General features: G+C 39.7%; 1 protein-coding gene across 2 annotated transcripts in view; it reads right to left on the bottom strand.

The window, feature by feature from the left end:
- htr1fa (5-hydroxytryptamine (serotonin) receptor 1Fa) overlaps positions 1–25,037 on the bottom strand; it is a 128,784-nt gene that overhangs the window by 25,466 nt on the left and 78,281 nt on the right. The gene's annotated exons all lie outside the window — the stretch shown is intronic.

The raw sequence follows: 25,037 nt of genomic DNA, 5'->3' as shown, positions 1-25,037 counted from the left end.
CAACGGTGTAGCCTAAATACACAAGCTTTCTAGGAGCGCACCCAATTCATTACGCACGCTCAGAGGCAGGTACCCTCCGGTGCGCACTTTTTTGTGTGTGTGTGTGGGGGGGGGGCGACCGGGCGACCCCGCCCCCTGTGATAAACTTCATCGCCCCCTTAATATTTTTTTTCTGGCGCCGGGCCTGGACATCACCAAACACTTCAGTCCAGTGAACTCGTGACTACTCCAGCTCTTCCCAGGTGCCTCTCGATCCCAAAGGGCGAGGAGCCAGAGACATGTACGTCACTGCCGAGATAAGTGAATGTCTCTACAAGTCCAGCTCTTTCACTACATACAGATACAGTATACTTCTGATGGCTGATTCCAAGAGGTCATTAAAAGCCTGAATCCAGTTTTGATTCAGGACAATCTTACACCCAGACTCTGATTCCTCATTCACCTTCTCAGCTTCTGCAGAGTATCCACTGACTCTGCAAAGATCACAGTATTGTCCGTGAAGTCAAGGTCCGTACACTTTTCCTCACCAAAAAACACAGCCAAGTCACTGATTTCCACAACCCGGTCCCACACCCAATCCATGTAAGCACACTGTGAGTGCTGTGTGCAGCACACGGCACTCACAGTATCTGTATATAGTCTGGCTGTGATGTCCAGTAGCTTTGTGGGGATCCCACAAATTCTCAAGATGTCTCAGAAAGCAGTCCAATCAACTGCATCAAATGCTTTGCGAAAATTAACATAGGCTGCAACAAAGCACTGCCGATATTCACACTTACATTCTATGAATAGTTGCAATGCTAAAATGTGGTCAGTGGTTGACTTCTTGGGTGTGAAGTCAGCCTGTTCCAGTCACTGAGTAGCAAGTAGCTTGAACTGAATTTTATTAAGAATAATCCTTGTAAGCACCTTCCCTGACACAGAGAGCAGTGTGATACCCCTGTAGTTGTTCCAATCACCCTTTCCTTTCCAGATTGGAAAGGAATCAAATCTGGAATCCAGTCTGTAGGGACGATACCTGTCTCCCAGATTGAAACAAAAGCTGTTTGCAATGCCAGGTGTTGGCTGTTGGCAATGATTTCCTTACATTACCTGGGTAAATGTGCCACCTTGTGGTGCAATCAGGAAACAGGATCCACTCATAGTCCAAAATATAACACTGCGGGTTTAACACAGGATAAACAACAAAAGAATAAACAAGATAAACAATGAAAAAATTATAGAATTCTTATTATGCAGGGGGTCTCTTCTAATCAAAGTTAATGTGAGAATCTTAACCAGGGTCACAGAAACAATGTTTAACATTGACCCCTCACAAATACATAAAAATATTTTTAAAAAGAAAAGAAAAAAAAAACATAAAAAGCATGATGGTTGTTGATTAATAAGAAGTTCATCAGCCCTTTGATGGATGTTTTCATCCTGCTGGGTGTCAAGCCACCCTCCACACCAGCCCAAGCTCTAGTGGGGGAGCCAGTTTTGGCATCGACAACCCGTCTATACGGCAGATTCTACCATGTTACAGCGTTGTCAGCAGCAGCATCAATGCAGACCCTGATCTGACATATGCAGAACATACTAGACAACAGTTTCTTTTTAAAGAAATGTGACATCAAGATAGACAATATTAAGCTGAAAAAAATTTCAGATTGGTGTGTATAAAATGCACACAAAAGCATTCAGGAAGCAAAATCTTCATTGGACAATATCAATTTATCAGTCTTTTAAGGTGTGAAATCGTTACACCCACTCATCACCATCAATGTTCTTATGCACAATTGTGATGAAATTTTAAAAAACAAACAAAACAAAACAAACAAACAAACACTGCAATGAAATACCCATAGCACTGTTTCATTTATGGCACAAAAAATTAAAGTCCAAGCCCAGCTATACTGTGTGTGTGTGTGTGTGTATATATATATATATATATACTGAACTGTCAAAACCTATTCAGCCAAAATATTATGGAATTATCATTTGTATAGTTGTCTTAACTCACTCAGTCACTCACTCATCTATCTCAGCAGTCATGGTTGTAAGGCGGGGTACACCCTGATGCCAGTCTATTGCAGGGCCCACATAGACAAACAAACACATGTACACTCACGTGCACACCTACGGTCAATTTAAAGCCTCCAATTCCTCTAACCTGCATGTCTTTGGATGTGGGAGGAAGCACCCAGAAGGAACCCACGCAAACATGGGGAAAACATGCAAACCCACACAGAAAGGACACAGGTGGGAATGGCTCTCATGACCTTCTTGCTGTGAGGCAACAGTGCAAACCACTAAGCCACTGTTCTGCCCTAGTTCTCTTCAGTTTCACATATTATTATCATATTTGATTAAATACTGTGGCCTCTACAATAATTTTTTCTTATGTGGTCCGGTTGGACTCCAGTTTAATATGATATCTGGTTTCAGATTCCAAAGCAAAATTTTGAGCTTTGTGTCAAATTTTCATAACTTCTGAAGTGTTACAGCAGTTTTCATTCAGATAATTTGCATCAGAGCAACTGTAGAGAGTCAGAGCAGGTATTGAGTTTTTGTATTGGAATGTCATGTTTGAAAAAGAGAAAAAAAAACTATGAGGTGAACCAGTGACTCTAAAATGAATATAGGTATGAGTGTGAATGTGTTGGTCTGTTTGTCTATATGTGTCCCCTGCCTCTTGTCCATTGACCACTAGGATAGTCTCCAGCTCTACTGTGACCCTTAATTGGAATAGGCAGGTTTTAATGTGTTTTTGTGTATTTTTGTTTCTGCCTTCTTGGTTAGCTGTTTGCCATTTTTTTTCTCTGTTTTGCACAAGAAAAATTCAATAATAATAATAATAAAAAAACAAAAAAACAAGAAGTTGTGGTGGGGTCCCCAGGTGTACATTTTAGTACATTTCACGACATGTACTGATGAGGGTTAGGATTTTTTTTTTTTTTTTTTTTGCACTTGGCAAATTTAACTCATCTAGTTCCTCTTTGGAGGTTTTACTGTGTTTTAATTTATAATGGCACATTTAATAATTTCTTCCAGCTTCTCCCTTTTTGCTCAGGGTCACCACAGTAGAGCTGTGCTAATTTGCCACAGGTTTTATGCCAGATGCCCTTCTTGATGCAACTCTACATTACAGAGAGAATGGATATCTGGTGGTCTTGAACCAGGGACCTTCTGTTTTGAAAGCAAGTGCATTAATGACACATGAGCTTGGTTAAAATCTAAATTTTTAAAAAATATCCAGGATACTTCATTTAAACTGACATTTCTTGGTCAGTTCCGACCATCTGAAATGAGCCTTTGTATCTCCAAAGCTTTTCAAGCCCTGGTCTCTTCCTGTTAAGAGGTTGTGAAAGTTTCCATGGTAAATTATTTTAGCAGACACTTTGTAACGTGTTAAACTCAGGTGAACTCACACCTCTTATCAAAGGCAGCTGTCATGAGTCCATGGCGCTCTGCTCACTCACCCATTGACTCTTCACCTCGAGCTTGGGGATGGAACGGTCTCCACAGAGACCCGACAGCCAGCGTTTGGCTGCCTCTGCTCCATCACCCCATTAAGGAAAAGTACTGCTTGTGTTTCTATAGCAACTGTTCCCACTCATATCTTCAGGATATTGAGCAATGCAGAGGGAAGAAGAGCAGCAATGACAGTCTTACCTGAGCATTATGATTTTATTTGAAGATTTAACCATAAACCAAATGGTGATGGCAAAATTAAAGCTAAGACCAGATGCAGTTGTTAAAGATCAGTCACCAAACCAAGTGTAAAACAGCTGAAATTTGATTTCTTTTTCTTTGTTTTCTGCGCTGGTAACAGTGTTGGTAAAAATGTAGATGAGTGGGTGAGTCTGCGAGTGAGTCCATCCCAGCCAGCTTGTGCAGACAATAAGTCAAAAACAAGAAATAATATGGTCTATGGTAGACAAGGGCACAAACCAGAAATGGCACAAAAAATCTCCCCAGTGGAGAAAAAGCCACAAACCGGACAAAATTCACATAAAAAGCCCTATTGAGCCACAAAGCGATGGTAGACGAACCTAGACATTATAAAGAGTCGATGCCACATTGGTTGTTGAGGCGCAAGAAATGCAGCCTCCATCTTGGACTGAACATAGACATTATAAAGAGTAGACACCACATTGGTTGCTGAGGTGCAAGAAATGCGGCCGCGATCTTGGACCGAACATACATTATAAAGAGTAGACACCACATTGGTTGTTGAGGCGCAAGAAATGCGGCCGTCATCTTGGACCGAACATACATTATAAAGAGTAGACACCACATTGGTTGTTGAGGCGCAAGAAATGCGGCCGTCATCGTGGACCGAACATACATTATAAAGAGTAGACACCACATTGGTTGTTGAGGCGCAAGAAATGCGGCCGTCATCTTGGACTGAACATAGACATTATAAACAGTAGACGCCACATTGGTTGTTGAGGCGCAAGAAATGCGGCCGTCATCTTGGACCGAACATAGACATTATAAAGAGTAGATGCCACATTGGTTGTTGAGGCGCAAGAAACGCAGCTGTCATCTTGGACCAGTCATTGTAGTGATTCCATCACAAGGCACAGTGAAGGTTTGATTTTATAATCTTGTTAATTTTTTATCCTTCTTTAATAAAGTTGCTTTGTTCTTTGTTATTTTTTTCTGTTCTGTAAAGTGTCTTTCAGCACCATACCATACCAGCGTTTTTTATAAAGCACCTTAAAACAGTCAGCGTGGACATAAGGTGCAATACACTAAAACATAAGGCAAAATTAAAATAAAACATAAGACAAAATTAAAATAAAACATAAGACAAAATTAAAATAAAAAGAACCACTAAAATACATTTTAAAACATTATCAAACTAAGCCTCATTTGTGTCAAAAGCCAAGGAAAAAAGATACGTTTTTAAACGAACTTTAAAAATGGCCATGCGGGTGCCTCCCTAACACCCAGAGGCAACAACAGAGAAAGCCCTGTCCCCTCTGAGCTTTCTCTTTGACCTAGTCACTGTGTAAAGCCCTATATAAATATAATGCATTATTATTAGTAGTATTATCATAAGGTGGTGATGCTCATGCTCCCCTGAAGCATTTACTCAAAATAGTCTGAAGGACCTAAATGACATGGAGAGATGCTGAAGAGCTTCGCTCATCATGTCCACGACATACACGTATTAATAAATAACAAATTAAAAAGAGTGTGTGATGAGGACAAACTGATTAGTTTGTGGCCAACTTTGGTGCAACACATTAATCCCAAGCCAACGTTGCTCATGTAATGTTCCATAGACATGTCTGCTGTGCCCCTCAAGTTAGCATCAGCTAACAAGTGCGTTAAGCTAGCAGTTGTGGGGAGAAACATGTCCAGTACATTGGCATGTATGACACAAAATATACACCATGTTACTTCAAGTTTGAAACACAGCATAGAAACTTTTCAAACATCTGCATTTTGAATACATGAAAAGGATCATACAGACCAAACTCTTAAACAGGAAAGTAAATCCAGAGTTGTGGCATGAGATGGCGCCAAAATGTTTAATTGAAACTGCAAATTACTGATGCCTGATTCACAACAATTTTTTTTCCTGTCATGCTGTTATATTTACTATAAACCGTTTCACACTATGATCCTGCCACTGGCTAGTTGGTTAGCATCTGTTTGGCATTAGCAGGAAAGCTAATATTATCCAATATGTGAAAATAGTGTGATTTGAAAACCCAAAAATCAGACTACAGTCACATTTTTTCAGTAATGTTACTGTGGATTAGTGGTTCACACTGTTGCCTCAGAGCAATAAGGTCATGGGATTGATTCCCACCTGTGACCTTTCTGTGTGGAGTTTGCATGTTCTCCCTGTGTTTGGGTGTGTTCCCTCCGGGTGCTCTGGCTTCCTCCAACATCTAAAGACATGCAGATTAGGTGAAATGAAAACTTTATAATTGTCCAGGTCTCCCTTGTAAAAGAGATCTTGATCTCAATGGAACTAACCTGGTTAAATTAAAGAGCTGGTTGCCCCTCTAAACTGAGCGATCAGGGGAGAAGGACCTTTGTCAGGGAGGTGACCAAGAACCCGATGGTCACTGTGTCAGTGCAAAGAGGAATGGGCAAAACTGCCCAAAGATAGATGCACTAGGCTTGTGGCATTATATTCAAGAAGACTTCAGGCTATAACTGCTGCCAAAGGTGCATCGACAAAGTATTGAGCAAAGGGTGTGAATACTTATATACTCGTACATGTGATTTCTTAGTTTTTTATTTTTAATAAATTTGAAAAACAAAAAAAAATCAAAAAATGTTTTTCACGTTGTCACTGTCAGTAGAATTTTGATGGAAAAAATGAATTTACTCCATTTTGGAATAAGGCTGTAACATAACAAAATGTAGAAAAGAGAAGCACTGTGAATACTTTCCGGAAGCACTGCAGGCCACCCGGGGTCTGTACTGTCAAAATCTCCTCAATTTGATCTATTTCATCATCATCATTGAGATGATGTGGTTGGAAAAAGAAAAAAAAAAGAGATGTAGCATTGGAATTGACATCACAACTGGACTAAAATCTGTGGGAATATTGTCCTTTAATGTCTGTTACTCCGATGAGTGTCAGATGGATGTTACCCATGCAGAGGGACGTGTTGTATGAAATACCTTAACATCTGTCCCTTGTTTTTAAATGCTGTGCATTCTATATTTGTGCACTGTGACACAGTTGGAGTGATCGTTCTTTGTTTGTAATGGACAACTCTATGAGACAGTCATGTCCATTATCCCTGTCAAGGGTCCTGCTATGATCTTGCCATCCCAGAGACGTCTTATTCTCAATAGACTGAAGAAATATTGGACAAACATAATTCTCAGGGACAGCTAGATCACAGCAGAACCATTGAAAGTGGTAATGGACGTGACTGTCTCATGGAACTGCCTAATGTGTTTTTGTCACTAAAGCGCGGGCTGCTTCATATCTTAACTAGAAGTCACTGAGATGGCGCACACCTCTGCCAAGACCACATATTCTCCAAAATACTTACTTTAATCAAGATTCCTTTAAAAGTTTTTTGAGTTCGTGTTGCTGTATTGTCAACATTCTTTGGGTCCCAGGTCCAGAATATGTCTTAGAAATTACAAATTCCATACATTATATCCGCAGACATTATTCATCTGCTCACAGCATGTTATCAAAGCTCATTCTTAATACATTATTACTACATTTTTACGTTAAATGTTCCACAATGCTAAAAGTTTCTTATGTCTCCTGGAACCAAAATGTCTTATGGAGCAAATTCGGAATAAAATCCCTTTTTTTTCCTAAGACATTATACGTTTACTCATCAGATTTCATCATCTTCTCACAGGTTTTTGAGTTAAATGCTAGGGGAGGTGAAGCTGAAGTGGTTAAGCTGTTGGGCTTGAGACCAGATGGTCCTTGGTTCATATCCCAGCCTGACTGGAAAATCACTAGGGGCCCTTGGGCAAGGTCCTTAATCCCCTGGTTGAGATCGGGGTGATTGTGAGGGATTATTGTAAAGCACTTGGAGTGTCTGATGCAGATGGAAGCGCTACATAAATGCAGTCCATTTACCATTTATTAAATGTTGCTATCTGCCAAACACACATCTGGATTTCAGTTCCAGAATATATTCTGAATCACCTCCAAAATGCAATCACATTATCAATCTGTTTACCAAATTTGATTGAAATCCATTCATTAGTTTTTGAGTTATTCTGCTTACATATAAACAGACAGACAAACACGGAGGTAATTTTGTATTATCAGCTGATATGGTTTTGTTTTGCTGTTTAATACCTGGACTTTGTGAAAACTGAATCTGCCATTCTTCTTCTTCAAGGAAGAAAAGAGTCATTAAAATGTCATAGTTGAGTTTGTAGTATTTATGATTTCTTTGTTTTTACTGTTATTGTAACCGGTGACATTTATGTTTGTGGTTACACTGACGCTTGATAGACCTTGCTACATACCTCCCCACCATTTTTGACCTCATCCTGAGGTCACAGGTGCATTTAAGCATTAAGAGCTTAACCTGTAATTGCGACCATATTTTGTCTTCTGGCACATCCCACTTCTGACACCAACTGTAACCAAGTGACATATCTTTGTGGTTCTGGCCGGGCTTGAATAACAAACTCCTCACTCATGAGATCATTTTGCTACATTATGTTGGCATATAGAATGTATCTGTGCGGTAAACCTGGTTATGTCAGGCGCATCTGAATACTACACTAGAAATCACAAAGCCACCATGCTAGATGCACATGACTTTTAACCGACTTTCAGTTTGTCTGAAATGCAAATGCTTTCTTGTGACGGATGATATTAACTCACTAGTTTTGCACCTTACAATACCACAGTTTTGGAGTTGACACTGAGGTTTGCTTGGCGTTGGAAATTTGAGGCCTTAATGTTTGAAACCACTTCAAGAATTCATAACATGTAGCACAAGATGTACTTTGCATCTCAATTATAAACCAAATAAAACACAAGTAAGTGTCTTTTCTCTTCCTAGAAACCAAAAATACAAATTGAGTCACTGTTCCAGGACAAACTGCTTTGTTGCTGTAACTGAATCACGATGCATCATTGTTTTTCTTGAGACCAGTAATTCTGATCTTCAAAGACACTGAATTGGCTTCAGATATCTGATGCTGCAATTCACCTCTCCAGCCCGTGCACCTTTGAATGAATGTGGAAGAAAGCACAGCAGCACTTAATGCACAAATTAGTTTGTGCAGGTCAATGTGCAGTAATTACGGCTGCAGCGTTGAGCATTGTCACTCCACCTATGCATTTTCAGCTACAGGTCTGAAAAATATCTGCATTTTTCTGAGTTTGCCACAACAATGTGTGCAAACATGTATTTGCAGTCATTGACTACATGTGTTCTCAGCCTTTCATTTTGTGGTAAAAAAGAAAACCCTCACTTTCACTGTTGAAATGGTGAAAAACATGCGGTACCTATTCAAGGCTATCTGTCGATGAGCTTCAGTGAGCCACAGCATCAGTGTGATGCTGCCCTCTGCTTACGTCAGAACAAAACACAACATCTTCGAATGCAGCTGGGCTGACAAAGAAAACAAAAAAACATTTCAGTTGAATAATTGTCACAATTTTATTTGGTGACTTTATGAACTGGATGATCTTATTTCATTAATAAAAAGCCAGATTTAGAGCCATTGGCACACATACAGTGGGGGAAATAAGTATTTGATCCACTGTCAATTTTGCAGGTTTTCCCACCTACAAAGAATGGAGAGGTTTGTAATTTTTATTGTAGGTACACTTCAAGAGACAGAATCTAAAAAAAAAAAAAAAAAAAAAAAAAAAAAAAAAATCATGATTGATTTTTAAATAACTAATTTGCATTTTATTGCATGAAATAAGTAGGGACGTCCCGATCCGATCACATGATCGGAAATCGGGCCCGATCACGTGGTTTCAGACTTGATCAAAATCGGACCTTGCATCCCGATCAGGAATCTGCTATAGATTTTATCCTCATTATTTTGATCAGCGCTATTTCAAGCTCATTATTGCAGATTTTCACACTGAAAGCGTCGGAACAGATAATTCAGAGAAGCAGGGATTTCAGTGACAGAAACTAGAAAATAAAATGAGGCCAAAAAAGTTCAACAAGAAAAAAGATCAAAACTAAACTAGAACGGAACTACATGTGGCAATGGCATATAAACAGAAAGTACAATAATTGACTGAAAATAAACAGAAAAGCAGAATGACAAAGTAAATAAAGGGCAGAGACAAAACTAAAACAACACTCACTATAAGGCAAAAGAAAACAAACAGAAAATCACCGGGCAGGATCACAGAAGGAGCGCAAAACCATAACAGGAACCCAGAGAGGGCCAAACCATGACAGGATTGAAGGCATATGAAGAACTGGTGTAAGATGTACAAGAGCACCTCTACCTAACAACTACAACACTTAACCAAGCTAATACTTACACACTAATTTTGCTAATGTTGTGATTTCTCAAGCAAACAGGCTATGAAAGTAACAATCCCGTTCATTCTCATGCAATATCCTCAAGATTTAGTCCATGTTAGGTTTTCATGATATTTTTTGTGTGTGTGCGTGTGTCATAGATCATGCAGAACATCAAGTCAAGTCTGGGAGAATGCGGTGGAGCTGTGCTTTGCCACATCCACAACACCATGGAACTGTATTGGGTCATAGATGGCAACTGCCAATGCAGACAACCGGTCCATTCACACATCTCTAAAATAACCATGCATATGCTGCAGCCAGGTGAAATGTGGGCATTCCCTTGGTCTTCTCAAATGGGCCACACAGACAAAATGTTGAGGCTGACGCTCCCTCATGAAGTGATACTCCTCATCTTAGTCTCTCTTAGAAACCTCTTGTTTGATACAAAATCATTCCAACGGTACCCAATGACACTTCGAAGACACCTAGTGCCAAAGACATCCAGTCTTCTCTTTAGGGCACTGGTTAGCATCCAAGTCTCACACCCATACAGCAAGACAGGCAGCACCAGGACCCGAAAGACTTGGACCTTTGCTCCCTTGCAAAGATATCGGCATCACTGGACCCGGCGCCATCACGTCATCAACCTCGCCCCCTCAGATATGAGAGTTATCAAAAAAAAAAGAAAAAAAACGAAATACTGGAAAATATAGCGCCTCGCAGTTTCGCGGATTTTTTTGGTCCAATTCTGCATGCTTTTTTTTTTTTAACAGCGCATTGTGCTCTCTGTCCTCATCAAGCAGGCCGGTGTTCTGTCGAGATGACAGGACACCTGTTGCGGCACCGCGAAGGGAGAGTACGCGCATTGTGTTCTGCGTGTCTGTTTATAAGAATCTTCTCGCCCAGAAGAAAAAAGAGCACCAACAACTACCCATAACTGTGTTCTTCACTCTGAAAAAGACACCTGCAGTGAGGTGTGAGTGGAAAAAGGCGTGACAGCGGAGCGGCGCCAGGACGAAGAGGCGCGATCAGAGGAACTGTGAAATACTGATCAGTCACTATTAATAATTTCTTATGTGTCCCTAACCCTTGTAGGTTGATCGTTAAAATTAAATTTGTTAGTTCTAAAAGCCATCATAATTATTTATAGGAAAACGTTCTGTTTTTATTTCTCAAACAAATGTTTGGGCCTGAAAACAGGTTGGTCTTATTTTTCTACTAAGGTTTGAACTTTGAGAGTGTTTACACACGAGAGAAAAGTGAGAAAATGTTAATGCCTGTTTGAGAAAAGTGTATAGTGTGTAGTGAGGGGTTTTACAGCCTTAAAACGTCTATAATAATTGTAAAAAATAACGCTGACTACTTCACAGATTTCGCCTATTGCGGGCTATTTTTAGAACGTAACTCCGGGATAAACAAGGGACCACTGTATATCTACATGAAAGGTTTATGTGGGGTTAATCTACTGTCTCGTGTCGTTTCTCAGATCAGTTGTTGGTTTGGTTTTGTGGTATGCAGGAAATCACATGACCGAGGGTCTATACGTTCAAATAATATTTATAAAATACTGTCATCACTCTTTACTCTTAGTCAGTCTCTTACAACGGTGTAGCCTAAATACACAAGCTTTCTAGGAGCGCACCCAATTCATTACGCACGCTCAGAGGCAGGTACCCTCCGGTGCGCACTTTTTGTGTGTGTGTGTGGGGGGGGGGCGACCGGGCGACCCCGCCCCCTGTGATAAACTTCATCGCCCCCTTAATATTTTTTTTCTGGCGCCGGGCCTGGACATCACCAAACACTTCAGTCCAGTGAACTCGTGACTACTCCAGCTCTTCCCAGGTGCCTCTCGATCCCAAAGGGCGAGGAGCCAGAGACATGTACGTCACTGCCGAGATAAGTGAATGTCTCTACAAGTCCAGCTCTTTCACTACATACAGATACAGTATACTTCTGATGGCTGATTCCAAGAGGTCATTAAAAGCCTGAATCCAGTTTTGATTCAGGACAATCTTACACCCAGACTCTGATTCCTCATTCACCTTCTCAGCTTCTGCAGAGTATCCACTGACTCTGCAAAGATCACAGTATTGTCCGTGAAGTCAAGGTCCGTACACTTTTCCTCACCAAAAAACACAGCCAAGTCACTGATTTCCACAACCCGGTCCCACACCCAATCCATGTAAGCACACTGTGAGTGCTGTGTGCAGCACACGGCACTCACAGTATCTGTATATAGTCTGGCTGTGATGTCCAGTAGCTTTGTGGGGATCCCACAAATTCTCAAGATGTCTCAGAAAGCAGTCCAATCAACTGCATCAAATGCTTTGCGAAAATTAACATAGGCTGCAACAAAGCACTGCCGATATTCACACTTACATTCTATGAATAGTTGCAATGCTAAAATGTGGTCAGTGGTTGACTTCTTGGGTGTGAAGTCAGCCTGTTCCAGTCACTGAGTAGCAAGTAGCTTGAACTGAATTTTATTAAGAATAATCCTTGTAAGCACCTTCCCTGACACAGAGAGCAGTGTGATACCCCTGTAGTTGTTCCAATCACCCTTTCCTTTCCAGATTGGAAAGGAATCAAATCTGGAATCCAGTCTGTAGGGACGATACCTGTCTCCCAGATTGAAACAAAAGCTGTTTGCAATGCCAGGTGTTGGCTGTTGGCAATGATTTCCTTACATTACCTGGGTAAATGTGCCACCTTGTGGTGCAATCAGGAAACAGGATCCACTCATAGTCCAAAATATAACACTGCGGGTTTAACACAGGATAAACAACAAAAGAATAAACAAGATAAACAATGAAAAAATTATAGAATTCTTATTATGCAGGGGGTCTCTTCTAATCAAAGTTAATGTGAGAATCTTAACCAGGGTCACAGAAACAATGTTTAACATTGACCCCTCACAAATACATAAAAATATTTTAAAAAGAAAAGAAAAAAAAAACATAAAAAGCATGATGGTTGTTGATTAATAAGAAGTTCATCAGCCCTTTGATGGATGTTTTCATCCTGCTGGGTGTCAAGCCACCCTCCACACCAGCCCAAGCTCTAGTGGGGGAGCCAGTTTTGGCATCGACAACCCGTCTATACGGCAGATTCTACCATGTTACAGCGTTGTCAGCAGCAGCATCAATGCAGACCCTGATCTGACATATGCAGAACATACTAGACAACAGTTTCTTTTTAAAGAAATGTGACATCAAGATAGACAATATTAAGCTGAAAAAAATTTCAGATTGGTGTGTATAAAATGCACACAAAAGCATTCAGGAAGCAAAATCTTCATTGGACAATATCAATTTATCAGTCTTTTAAGGTGTGAAATCGTTACACCCACTCATCACCATCAATGTTCTTATGCACAATTGTGATGAAATTTTAAAAAACAAACAAAACAAAACAAACAAACAAACACTGCAATGAAATACCCATAGCACTGTTTCATTTATGGCACAAAAAATTAAAGTCCAAGCCCAGCTATACTGTGTGTGTGTGTGTGTGTATATATATATATATATATACTGAACTGTCAAAACCTATTCAGCCAAAATATTATGGAATTATCATTTGTATAGTTGTCTTAACTCACTCAGTCACTCACTCATCTATCTCAGCAGTCATGGTTGTAAGGCGGGGTACACCCTGATGCCAGTCTATTGCAGGGCCCACATAGACAAACAAACACATGTACACTCACGTGCACACCTACGGTCAATTTAAAGCCTCCAATTCCTCTAACCTGCATGTCTTTGGATGTGGGAGGAAGCACCCAGAAGGAACCCACGCAAACATGGGGAAAACATGCAAACCCACACAGAAAGGACACAGGTGGGAATGGCTCTCATGACCTTCTTGCTGTGAGGCAACAGTGCAAACCACTAAGCCACTGTTCTGCCCTAGTTCTCTTCAGTTTCACATATTATTATCATATTTGATTAAATACTGTGGCCTCTACAATAATTTTTTCTTATGTGGTCCGGTTGGACTCCAGTTTAATATGATATCTGGTTTCAGATTCCAAAGCAAAATTTTGAGCTTTGTGTCAAATTTTCATAACTTCTGAAGTGTTACAGCAGTTTTCATTCAGATAATTTGCATCAGAGCAACTGTAGAGAGTCAGAGCAGGTATTGAGTTTTTGTATTGGAATGTCATGTTTGAAAAAGAGAAAAAAAAACTATGAGGTGAACCAGTGACTCTAAAATGAATATAGGTATGAGTGTGAATGTGTTGGTCTGTTTGTCTATATGTGTCCCCTGCCTCTTGTCCATTGACCACTAGGATAGTCTCCAGCTCTACTGTGACCCTTAATTGGAATAGGCAGGTTTTAATGTGTTTTTTGTGTATTTTTGTTTCTGCCTTCTTGGTTAGCTGTTTGCCATTTTTTTTCTCTGTTTTGCACAAGAAAAATTCAATAATAATAATAATAAAAAAACAAAAAAACAAGAAGTTGTGGTGGGGTCCCCAGGTGTACATTTTAGTACATTTCACGACATGTACTGATGAGGGTTAGGATTTTTTTTTTTTTTTTTTTTGCACTTGGCAAATTTAACTCATCTAGTTCCTCTTTGGAGGTTTTACTGTGTTTTAATTTATAATGGCACATTTAATAATTTCTTCCAGCTTCTCCCTTTTTGCTCAGGGTCACCACAGTAGAGCTGTGCTAATTTGCCACAGGTTTTATGCCAGATGCCCTTCTTGATGCAACTCTACATTACAGAGAGAATGGATATCTGGTGGTCTTGAACCAGGGACCTTCTGTTTTGAAAGCAAGTGCATTAATGACACATGAGCTTGGTTAAAATCTAAATTTTTAAAAAATATCCAGGATACTTCATTTAAACTGACATTTCTTGGTCAGTTCCGACCATCTGAAATGAGCCTTTGTATCTCCAAAGCTTTTCAAGCCCTGGTCTCTTCCTGTTAAGAGGTTGTGAAAGTTTCCATGGTAAATTATTTTAGCAGACACTTTGTAACGTGTTAAACTCAGGTGAACTCACACCTCTTATCAAAGGCAGCTGTCATGAGTCCATGGCGCTCTGCTCACTCACCCATTGACTCTTCACCTCGAGCTTGGGGATGGAACGGTCTCCACAGAGACCCGACAGCCAGCGTTTGGCTGCCTCTGCTCCATCACCCCATTAAGGAAAAGTACTGCTTGTGTTTCTATAGCAACTGTTCCCACTCATATCTTCAGGATATTGAGCAATGCAGAGGGAAGAAGAGCAGCAATGACAGTCTTACCTGAGCATTATGATTTTATTTGAAGATTTAACCATAAACCAAATGGTGATGGCAAAATTAAAGCTAAGACCAGATGCAGTTGTTAAAGATCAGTCACCAAACCAAGTGTAAAACAGCTGAAATTTGATTTCTTTTTCTTTGTTTTCTGCGCTGGTAACAGTGTTGGTAAAAATGTAGATGAGTGGGTGAGTCTGCGAGTGAGTCCATCCCAGCCAGCTTGTGCAGACAATAAGTCAAAAACAAGAAATAATATGGTCTATGGTAGACAAGGGCACAAACCAGAAATGGCACAAAAAATCTCCCCAGTGGAGAAAAAGCCACAAACCGGACAAAATTCACATAAAAAGCCCTATTGAGCCACAAAGCGATGGTAGACGAACCTAGACATTATAAAGAGTCGATGCCACATTGGTTGTTGAGGCGCAAGAAATGCAGCCTCCATCTTGGACTGAACATAGACATTATAAAGAGTAGACACCACATTGGTTGCTGAGGTGCAAGAAATGCGGCCGCGATCTTGGACCGAACATACATTATAAAGAGTAGACACCACATTGGTTGTTGAGGCGCAAGAAATGCGGCCGTCATCTTGGACCGAACATACATTATAAAGAGTAGACACCACATTGGTTGTTGAGGCGCAAGAAATGCGGCCGTCATCGTGGACCGAACATACATTATAAAGAGTAGACACCACATTGGTTGTTGAGGCGCAAGAAATGCGGCCGTCATCTTGGACTGAACATAGACATTATAAACAGTAGACGCCACATTGGTTGTTGAGGCGCAAGAAATGCGGCCGTCATCTTGGACCGAACATAGACATTATAAAGAGTAGATGCCACATTGGTTGTTGAGGCGCAAGAAACGCAGCTGTCATCTTGGACCAGTCATTGTAGTGATTCCATCACAAGGCACAGTGAAGGTTTGATTTTATAATCTTGTTAATTTTTTATCCTTCTTTAATAAAGTTGCTTTGTTCTTTGTTATTTTTTTCTGTTCTGTAAAGTGTCTTTCAGCACCATACCATACCAGCGTTTTTTATAAAGCACCTTAAAACAGTCAGCGTGGACATAAGGTGCAATACACTAAAACATAAGGCAAAATTAAAATAAAACATAAGACAAAATTAAAATAAAACATAAGACAAAATTAAAATAAAAAGAACCACTAAAATACATTTTAAAACATTATCAAACTAAGCCTCATTTGTGTCAAAAGCCAAGGAAAAAAGATACGTTTTTAAACGAACTTTAAAAATGGCCATGCGGGTGCCTCCCTAACACCCAGAGGCAACAACAGAGAAAGCCCTGTCCCCTCTGAGCTTTCTCTTTGACCTAGTCACTGTGTAAAGCCCTATATAAATATAATGCATTATTATTAGTAGTATTATCATAAGGTGGTGATGCTCATGCTCCCCTGAAGCATTTACTCAAAATAGTCTGAAGGACCTAAATGACATGGAGAGATGCTGAAGAGCTTCGCTCATCATGTCCACGACATACACGTATTAATAAATAACAAATTAAAAAGAGTGTGTGATGAGGACAAACTGATTAGTTTGTGGCCAACTTTGGTGCAACACATTAATCCCAAGCCAACGTTGCTCATGTAATGTTCCATAGACATGTCTGCTGTGCCCCTCAAGTTAGCATCAGCTAACAAGTGCGTTAAGCTAGCAGTTGTGGGGAGAAACATGTCCAGTACATTGGCATGTATGACACAAAATATACACCATGTTACTTCAAGTTTGAAACACAGCATAGAAACTTTTCAAACATCTGCATTTTGAATACATGAAAAGGATCATACAGACCAAACTCTTAAACAGGAAAGTAAATCCAGAGTTGTGGCATGAGATGGCGCCAAAATGTTTAATTGAAACTGCAAATTACTGATGCCTGATTCACAACAATTTTTTTTCCTGTCATGCTGTTATATTTACTATAAACCGTTTCACACTATGATCCTGCCACTGGCTAGTTGGTTAGCATCTGTTTGGCATTAGCAGGAAAGCTAATATTATCCAATATGTGAAAATAGTGTGATTTGAAAACCCAAAAATCAGACTACAGTCACATTTTTTCAGTAATGTTACTGTGGATTAGTGGTTCACACTGTTGCCTCAGAGCAATAAGGTCATGGGATTGATTCCCACCTGTGACCTTTCTGTGTGGAGTTTGCATGTTCTCCCTGTGTTTGGGTGTGTTCCCTCCGGGTGCTCTGGCTTCCTCCAACATCTAAAGACATGCAGATTAGGTGAAATGAAAACTTTATAATTGTCCAGGTCTCCCTTGTAAAAGAGATCTTGATCTCAATGGAACTAACCTGGTTAAATTAAAGAGCTGGTTGCCCCTCTAAACTGAGCGATCAGGGGAGAAGGACCTTTGTCAGGGAGGTGACCAAGAACCCGATGGTCACTGTGTCAGTGCAAAGAGGAATGGGCAAAACTGCCCAAAGATAGATGCACTAGGCTTGTGGCATTATATTCAAGAAGACTTCAGGCTATAACTGCTGCCAAAGGTGCATCGACAAAGTATTGAGCAAAGGGTGTGAATACTTATATACTCGTACATGTGATTTCTTAGTTTTTTATTTTAATAAATTTGAAAAACAAAAAAAAATCAAAAAATGTTTTTCACGTTGTCACTGTCAGTAGAATTTTGATGGAAAAAATGAATTTACTCCATTTTGGAATAAGGCTGTAACATAACAAAATGTAGAAAAGAGAAGCACTGTGAATACTTTCCGGAAGCACTGCAGGCCACCCGGGGTCTGTACTGTCAAAATCTCCTCAATTTGATCTATTTCATCATCATCATTGAGATGATGTGGTTGGAAAAAGAAAAAAAAAGAGATGTAGCATTGGAATTGACATCACAACTGGACTAAAATCTGTGGGAATATTGTGTCCTTTAATGTCTGTTACTCCGATGAGTGTCAGATGGATGTTACCCATGCAGAGGGACGTGTTGTATGAAATACCTTAACATCTGTCCCTTGTTTTTAAATGCTGTGCATTCTATATTTGTGCACTGTGACACAGTTGGAGTGATCGTTCTTTGTTTGTAATGGACAACTCTATGAGACAGTCATGTCCATTATCCCTGTCAAGGGTCCTGCTATGATCTTGCCATCCCAGAGACGTCTTATTCTCAATAGACTGAAGAAATATTGGACAAACATAATTCTCAGGGACAGCTAGATCACAGCAGAACCATTGAAAGTGGTAATGGACGTGACTGTCTCATGGAACTGCCTAATGTGTTTTTGTCACTAAAGCGCGGGCTGCTTCATATCTTAACTAGAAGTCACTGAGATGGCGCACACCTCTGCCAAGACCACATATTCTCCAAAATACTTACTTTAATCAAGATTCCTTTAAAAGTTTTTTGAGTTCGTGTTGCTGTATTGTCAACATTCTTTGGGTCCCAGGTCCAGAATATGTCTTAGAAATTACAAATTCCATACATTATATCCGCAGACATTATTCATCTGCTCACAGCATGTTATCAAAGCTCATTCTTAATACATTATTACTACATTTTTACGTTAAATGTTCCACAATGCTAAAAGTTTCTTATGTCTCCTGGAACCAAAATGTCTTATGGAGCAAATTCGGAATAAAATCCCTTTTTTTTCCTAAGACATTATACGTTTACTCATCAGATTTCATCATCTTCTCACAGGTTTTTGAGTTAAATGCTAGGGGAGGTGAAGCTGAAGTGGTTAAGCTGTTGGGCTTGAGACCAGATGGTCCTTGGTTCATATCCCAGCCTGACTGGAAAATCACTAGGGGCCCTTGGGCAAGGTCCTTAATCCCCTGGTTGAGATCGGGGTGATTGTGAGGGATTATTGTAAAGCACTTGGAGTGTCTGATGCAGATGGAAGCGCTACATAAATGCAGTCCATTTACCATTTATTAAATGTTGCTATCTGCCAAACACACATCTGGATTTCAGTTCCAGAATATATTCTGAATCACCTCCAAAATGCAATCACATTATCAATCTGTTTACCAAATTTGATTGAAATCCATTCATTAGTTTTTGAGTTATTCTGCTTACATATAAACAGACAGACAAACACGGAGGTAATTTTGTATTATCAGCTGATATGGTTTTGTTTTGCTGTTTAATACCTGGACTTTGTGAAAACTGAATCTGCCATTCTTCTTCTTCAAGGAAGAAAAGAGTCATTAAAATGTCATAGTTGAGTTTGTAGTATTTATGATTTCTTTGTTTTTACTGTTATTGTAACCGGTGACATTTATGTTTGTGGTTACACTGACGCTTGATAGACCTTGCTACATACCTCCCCACCATTTTTGACCTCATCCTGAGGTCACAGGTGCATTTAAGCATTAAGAGCTTAACCTGTAATTGCGACCATATTTTGTCTTCTGGCACATCCCACTTCTGACACCAACTGTAACCAAGTGACATATCTTTGTGGTTCTGGCCGGGCTTGAATAACAAACTCCTCACTCATGAGATCATTTTGCTACATTATGTTGGCATATAGAATGTATCTGTGCGGTAAACCTGGTTATGTCAGGCGCATCTGAATACTACACTAGAAATCACAAAGCCACCATGCTAGATGCACATGACTTTTAACCGACTTTCAGTTTGTCTGAAATGCAAATGCTTTCTTGTGACGGATGATATTAACTCACTAGTTTTGCACCTTACAATACCACAGTTTTGGAGTTGACACTGAGGTTTGCTTGGCGTTGGAAATTTGAGGCCTTAATGTTTGAAACCACTTCAAGAATTCATAACATGTAGCACAAGATGTACTTTGCATCTCAATTATAAACCAAATAAAACACAAGTAAGTGTCTTTTCTCTTCCTAGAAACCAAAAATACAAATTGAGTCACTGTTCCAGGACAAACTGCTTTGTTGCTGTAACTGAATCACGATGCATCATTGTTTTTCTTGAGACCAGTAATTCTGATCTTCAAAGACACTGAATTGGCTTCAGATATCTGATGCTGCAATTCACCTCTCCAGCCCGTGCACCTTTGAATGAATGTGGAAGAAAGCACAGCAGCACTTAATGCACAAATTAGTTTGTGCAGGTCAATGTGCAGTAATTACGGCTGCAGCGTTGAGCATTGTCACTCCACCTATGCATTTTCAGCTACAGGTCTGAAAAATATCTGCATTTTTCTGAGTTTGCCACAACAATGTGTGCAAACATGTATTTGCAGTCATTGACTACATGTGTTCTCAGCCTTTCATTTTGTGGTAAAAAAGAAAACCCTCACTTTCACTGTTGAAATGGTGAAAAACATGCGGTACCTATTCAAGGCTATCTGTCGATGAGCTTCAGTGAGCCACAGCATCAGTGTGATGCTGCCCTCTGCTTACGTCAGAACAAAACACAACATCTTCGAATGCAGCTGGGCTGACAAAGAAAACAAAAAAACATTTCAGTTGAATAATTGTCACAATTTTATTTGGTGACTTTATGAACTGGATGATCTTATTTCATTAATAAAAAGCCAGATTTAGAGCCATTGGCACACATACAGTGGGGGAAATAAGTATTTGATCCACTGTCAATTTTGCAGGTTTTCCCACCTACAAAGAATGGAGAGGTTTGTAATTTTTATTGTAGGTACACTTCAAGAGACAGAATCTAAAAAAAAAAAAAAAAAAAAAAAAAAAAAAAAAATCATGATTGATTTTTAAATAACTAATTTGCATTTTATTGCATGAAATAAGTAGGGACGTCCCGATCCGATCACATGATCGGAAATCGGGCCCGATCACGTGGTTTCAGACTTGATCAAAATCGGACCTTGCATCCCGATCAGGAATCTGCTATAGATTTTATCCTCATTATTTTGATCAGCGCTATTTCAAGCTCATTATTGCAGATTTTCACACTGAAAGCGTCGGAAGCATCAAGAATTGGTCTAAAAAGCATTAATTTGAATGAGACGCGTTGCTTTTTTTTTTTGCTTCTGACGGGAGTGCGCATTGCCGCTTGTCGGCTGGCTGATGCGGTCAAAGTTCAACCCAATCCAACTTTCGATGCTCTGAGCTGTAGCTTCGCACCGTCCAATAGGAACGATGTGTGGGCCAAAACACGGAAGACTAGTGGCAGAAACCACTGATCTCTACAAAACAGATCGGTGCAGAAACCATTGATCTGTACAAAACAGAAACGTGTCACATGACTGTTAAGAGTTTATAGATATTTAGAGCAGTTTTCTGAAGAAAAATCCTTGGTCATGTATTTTGTTGTTGTTTGTTACCTCAAAATTTCTGATTATTGTTTAAAAAAAATTTAGAACACTTGTAAGTTGAGATACTGTCTGTTTTTATTTATTTAATTCAAATTAATATTTTTATTTTTGCACTATTGTTACTTGATTGTTCAAACTACCTTACAGAAGTGCTCTGTTACGTTGTTGTACTATTATTACTTGATTGTTCAAGCTACCTCAAGGAGAAGTGCACTGTTTAAGTGATAAATGATCAAATAAGGTGATTAAAATGAAAATGTTATATATTTAGCATTTGTTCATTGTTCATTCAGTTTTTTAAAGTATCGGATCAGGACTCGATATCGGCAGATACTCAAAATCAGATGACTCAGAATCGGATCAGGGCCAAAAAAAACCTGATCGGGACATCCCTAGAAATAAGTATTTGATCCCCTTCCATCCAGCAATAATTCTGGCTCTCACAGACCTGTTAGTGTTTCTTTAAGAAGCCCTCCTATTCTGCACTCTACCTGTATTAATTGCACCTGTTTGAACTTGTTACCTGTATAAAAGACACCTGTTCACACACTCTATCAATCACACTCCAACCTATCCACCATGGCCAAGACCAAACAGCTGTCTAAGGACATCAAGGACAAAACTGTAGACCTGCACAAGGCTGGGATGGGCTACAGGACAACAGGCAAGCAGCTAGGTGAGAAGACAAAAACTGTTATGATTATTTATTAGAAAGTGGAAGAAACACAAGATGACTGTCAGTCTCCCTCGGTCTGGGTTTCCATGCAAGATCTCACTTTGTGGGGTAAGGATGATTCTGAGAAAGCTCAGAACTACACAGGAGGACCTGGTCAGTGATCTGAAGAGAGCTGGGACCACGGTCACAAAGATTACATTAGTAACACGTGATGCTGTCATGGTTTAAAATCCTGCAGGGCAGCAAGGTCCCCCTGCTCACGTCAGCACATGTCCAGGACCGTTTGAAGTACACCAGTGACCATCTGGATGATCCAGAGGAGGCATGGGAGAAGGTCATGTGATCAGATGAGACCAAAATAGAGGTTTTTGGAATCAACTCCACTTGCCGTGTTTAGAGGATGAGAACAACCCCGAGAAAACCATCCCAACTGTGAAGCATGGGGGTGGAAACATCATACTCTGGGGGTGGCCTTCTGCAAAGGGAACAGGACGACTGCACTGTATTGAAGGGAGGATAGATGGGGTCATGAATTGTGAGATTTTGGCAAACAACCTCCTTTCATCAGTAAGAGCACTGAAGATGGGTCATGGCTGGGTCTTCCAGCATGACAATGACTCCAAACACACAGCCAGGGCAACCAAGGAGGGGCTCCGTAAGAAGCATTTCAAGGTCCTGGAGTGGCCTGGCCAGTCTCCAGACCTGAATAGAAAATCATTGGAGGGACCCAAAACTCCAAACCTGAAAGATCTGGAGAAGATCTGTATGGAGGAGTGGAACAAAATCCCTGTTGCAGTGTGTGAAAACTTGGTCAAGAATTGCAGGAAACATTTGACCTCTGTAATGGCAGACAAATGTTTCTGTACCAATTGTTAAGGTCTGTTTTTTGGCGGGGTCAAATACTTATTTCATGCAATAAAATGCAAATTAATTATTTAAAAATCATACAGTGTGTTTTTTTTTTTTTTAGATTCTGTATCTCACAGTTGAAGTGAACCTACGATAAAAATTACAGACCTCTCCATTCTTTGTAGGTGCGAAAACCTGCAAAATTGACAGTGGATCAAATACTTATTTCCCCTACTGTATATAAGTACTGTTGAAGAACACTGGTCCGGGCACAACTGCAATAAATAAACAAGAAACAATAAAACAAACAACCAACTAAATAAAGAAATAGAATTCACCAAAAGACAAATGTAATGGTTTACTAGATCAGACCAAAACATCAGCAGATTCAACTCCTTGTGCCATGTGTGCTCAGCTGCAATTATTATTCTACACCTCAGCAAAATATTCTACTATTTTTAGAGCAAGTGAAATTCATTAATTTCCTTTGCCTGCTTATTCCAATTAAGGAAAAAAGTCTCACCTATAAAGCACCACATTGAATATTACAGGTTCTTTGTAAAAATTATTTTGATCATGCAATATTTATGGCTATATTATTGTATTTTCATGCTTTAATGCCTTACTCAAAGCACATATTTAGAATACTAACATCATTATAACCATAGACTGGCAAAAAATAATGAAAATTGTTAAAGAAATAACAAAAATAAACTCCAAGAAACATTGTTTTACTTTTGGCGGCATAATATATATTTCTGAGTTCATTGGGTGATTCATGATTTATAAGATTTATGTCGGTTATCAAGGCACAGGTTCATGTCTAATACTGGGGCATAGACCACTTAGATACTCTGTTGAGCCAATTAACTGCACAGCAAACCAAATAATTTCAGATATTTGTATAAAATGCTCAGAAAGGACAGACACGGCCTGAAGGCAACACATACCAGCCACTGTTAATAGTTTCTGCAAACGGTGTTCTGTTCAATTGGTACTCATTATTACATAGAAAACCCCTAATTATTAGTAACTTCTGGCTTACAATATTTTAAACAGATTTTGGTACTAGGTTGTAACGATGTTCCTTTATCCTCTAACATTGGGCATTTGAACATGGAGATCTTTGAATCCCTTTTGGAGCCAGCCTCAAGTAGCCATTCAAGGAACTGCAAGATTTTCCATTTCCACATTTGCTTAATTGCACATGACTGGAGGCTGGGGCTTGGTGCGGGCCTTGAGAATGAAAACCACATCGTTTGCAGACTGGCAGTGGCACTTGTGTTACGCTATGTTCTGCTTTGCACCGGGCGTCACTGTTCACAGAGAATTTCTATCACAAACACTGTAAAGTTCAAGACTCACGCGACTTTAAAAGAGGCCTATTCCATATTTAAGGGTTGTAATGATGGATTTCATGAACACAGATCCATTAAAATCCAACTGGTGATAAATAATAACAGCAATCTGGAGCACATCTGTTTTGCATGCTTTCCAAAATGCTTGATATTAGGACCCGAGCCCAACTGATTTTGGGGAGCAAGCACAAAGCTGATATTCTGGAGTAAAATATTTACATTACTGATATATCTGCTGGTACATACATAAAAACAGCAATGATTCCTAACATTTTGTTAAGAAATGTAATTGAGGGTTGAATTTTACAGTTTAAACATGGACTTTATAATAAATAACTGTAAATATAACCAACAATTAATCAAGTTGTGTCACACAGCCATCGCACTGTCTTCATTTGCATTGACAGTCGTCATGTTGCATCACTCAGCATTTGCATGAAACAGACTTCTCATCTCTTTTGTCCTTATGTAGCTCACAACAAAGCAACCACTGGTCTCTTATTGCTGTAAAACACCCACTCTGATTGACTGAAAGGCAGCTGGTTGCTTTGCTTCTATGGCTTTTGGCTAATGTGTTCAAGGGGTGATGGGGTCCCAATTGTGCTTGATAGCATTGTAAACAAAGCAGAGTGCCCTCTGCTGGGAAAACTACTGTATGCAATGACATCATTTCCAACAGCCAAAGTGTT

The sequence above is a fragment of the Thalassophryne amazonica genome, chromosome 14 (genome assembly GCF_902500255.1).
Source record: "Thalassophryne amazonica chromosome 14, fThaAma1.1, whole genome shotgun sequence".
Taxonomy (NCBI): domain Eukaryota; kingdom Metazoa; phylum Chordata; class Actinopteri; order Batrachoidiformes; family Batrachoididae; genus Thalassophryne; species Thalassophryne amazonica.
The sequence above is the reverse complement of the archived record's forward strand: the minus strand, read 5'-3'. Positions and strand labels throughout refer to the sequence as shown.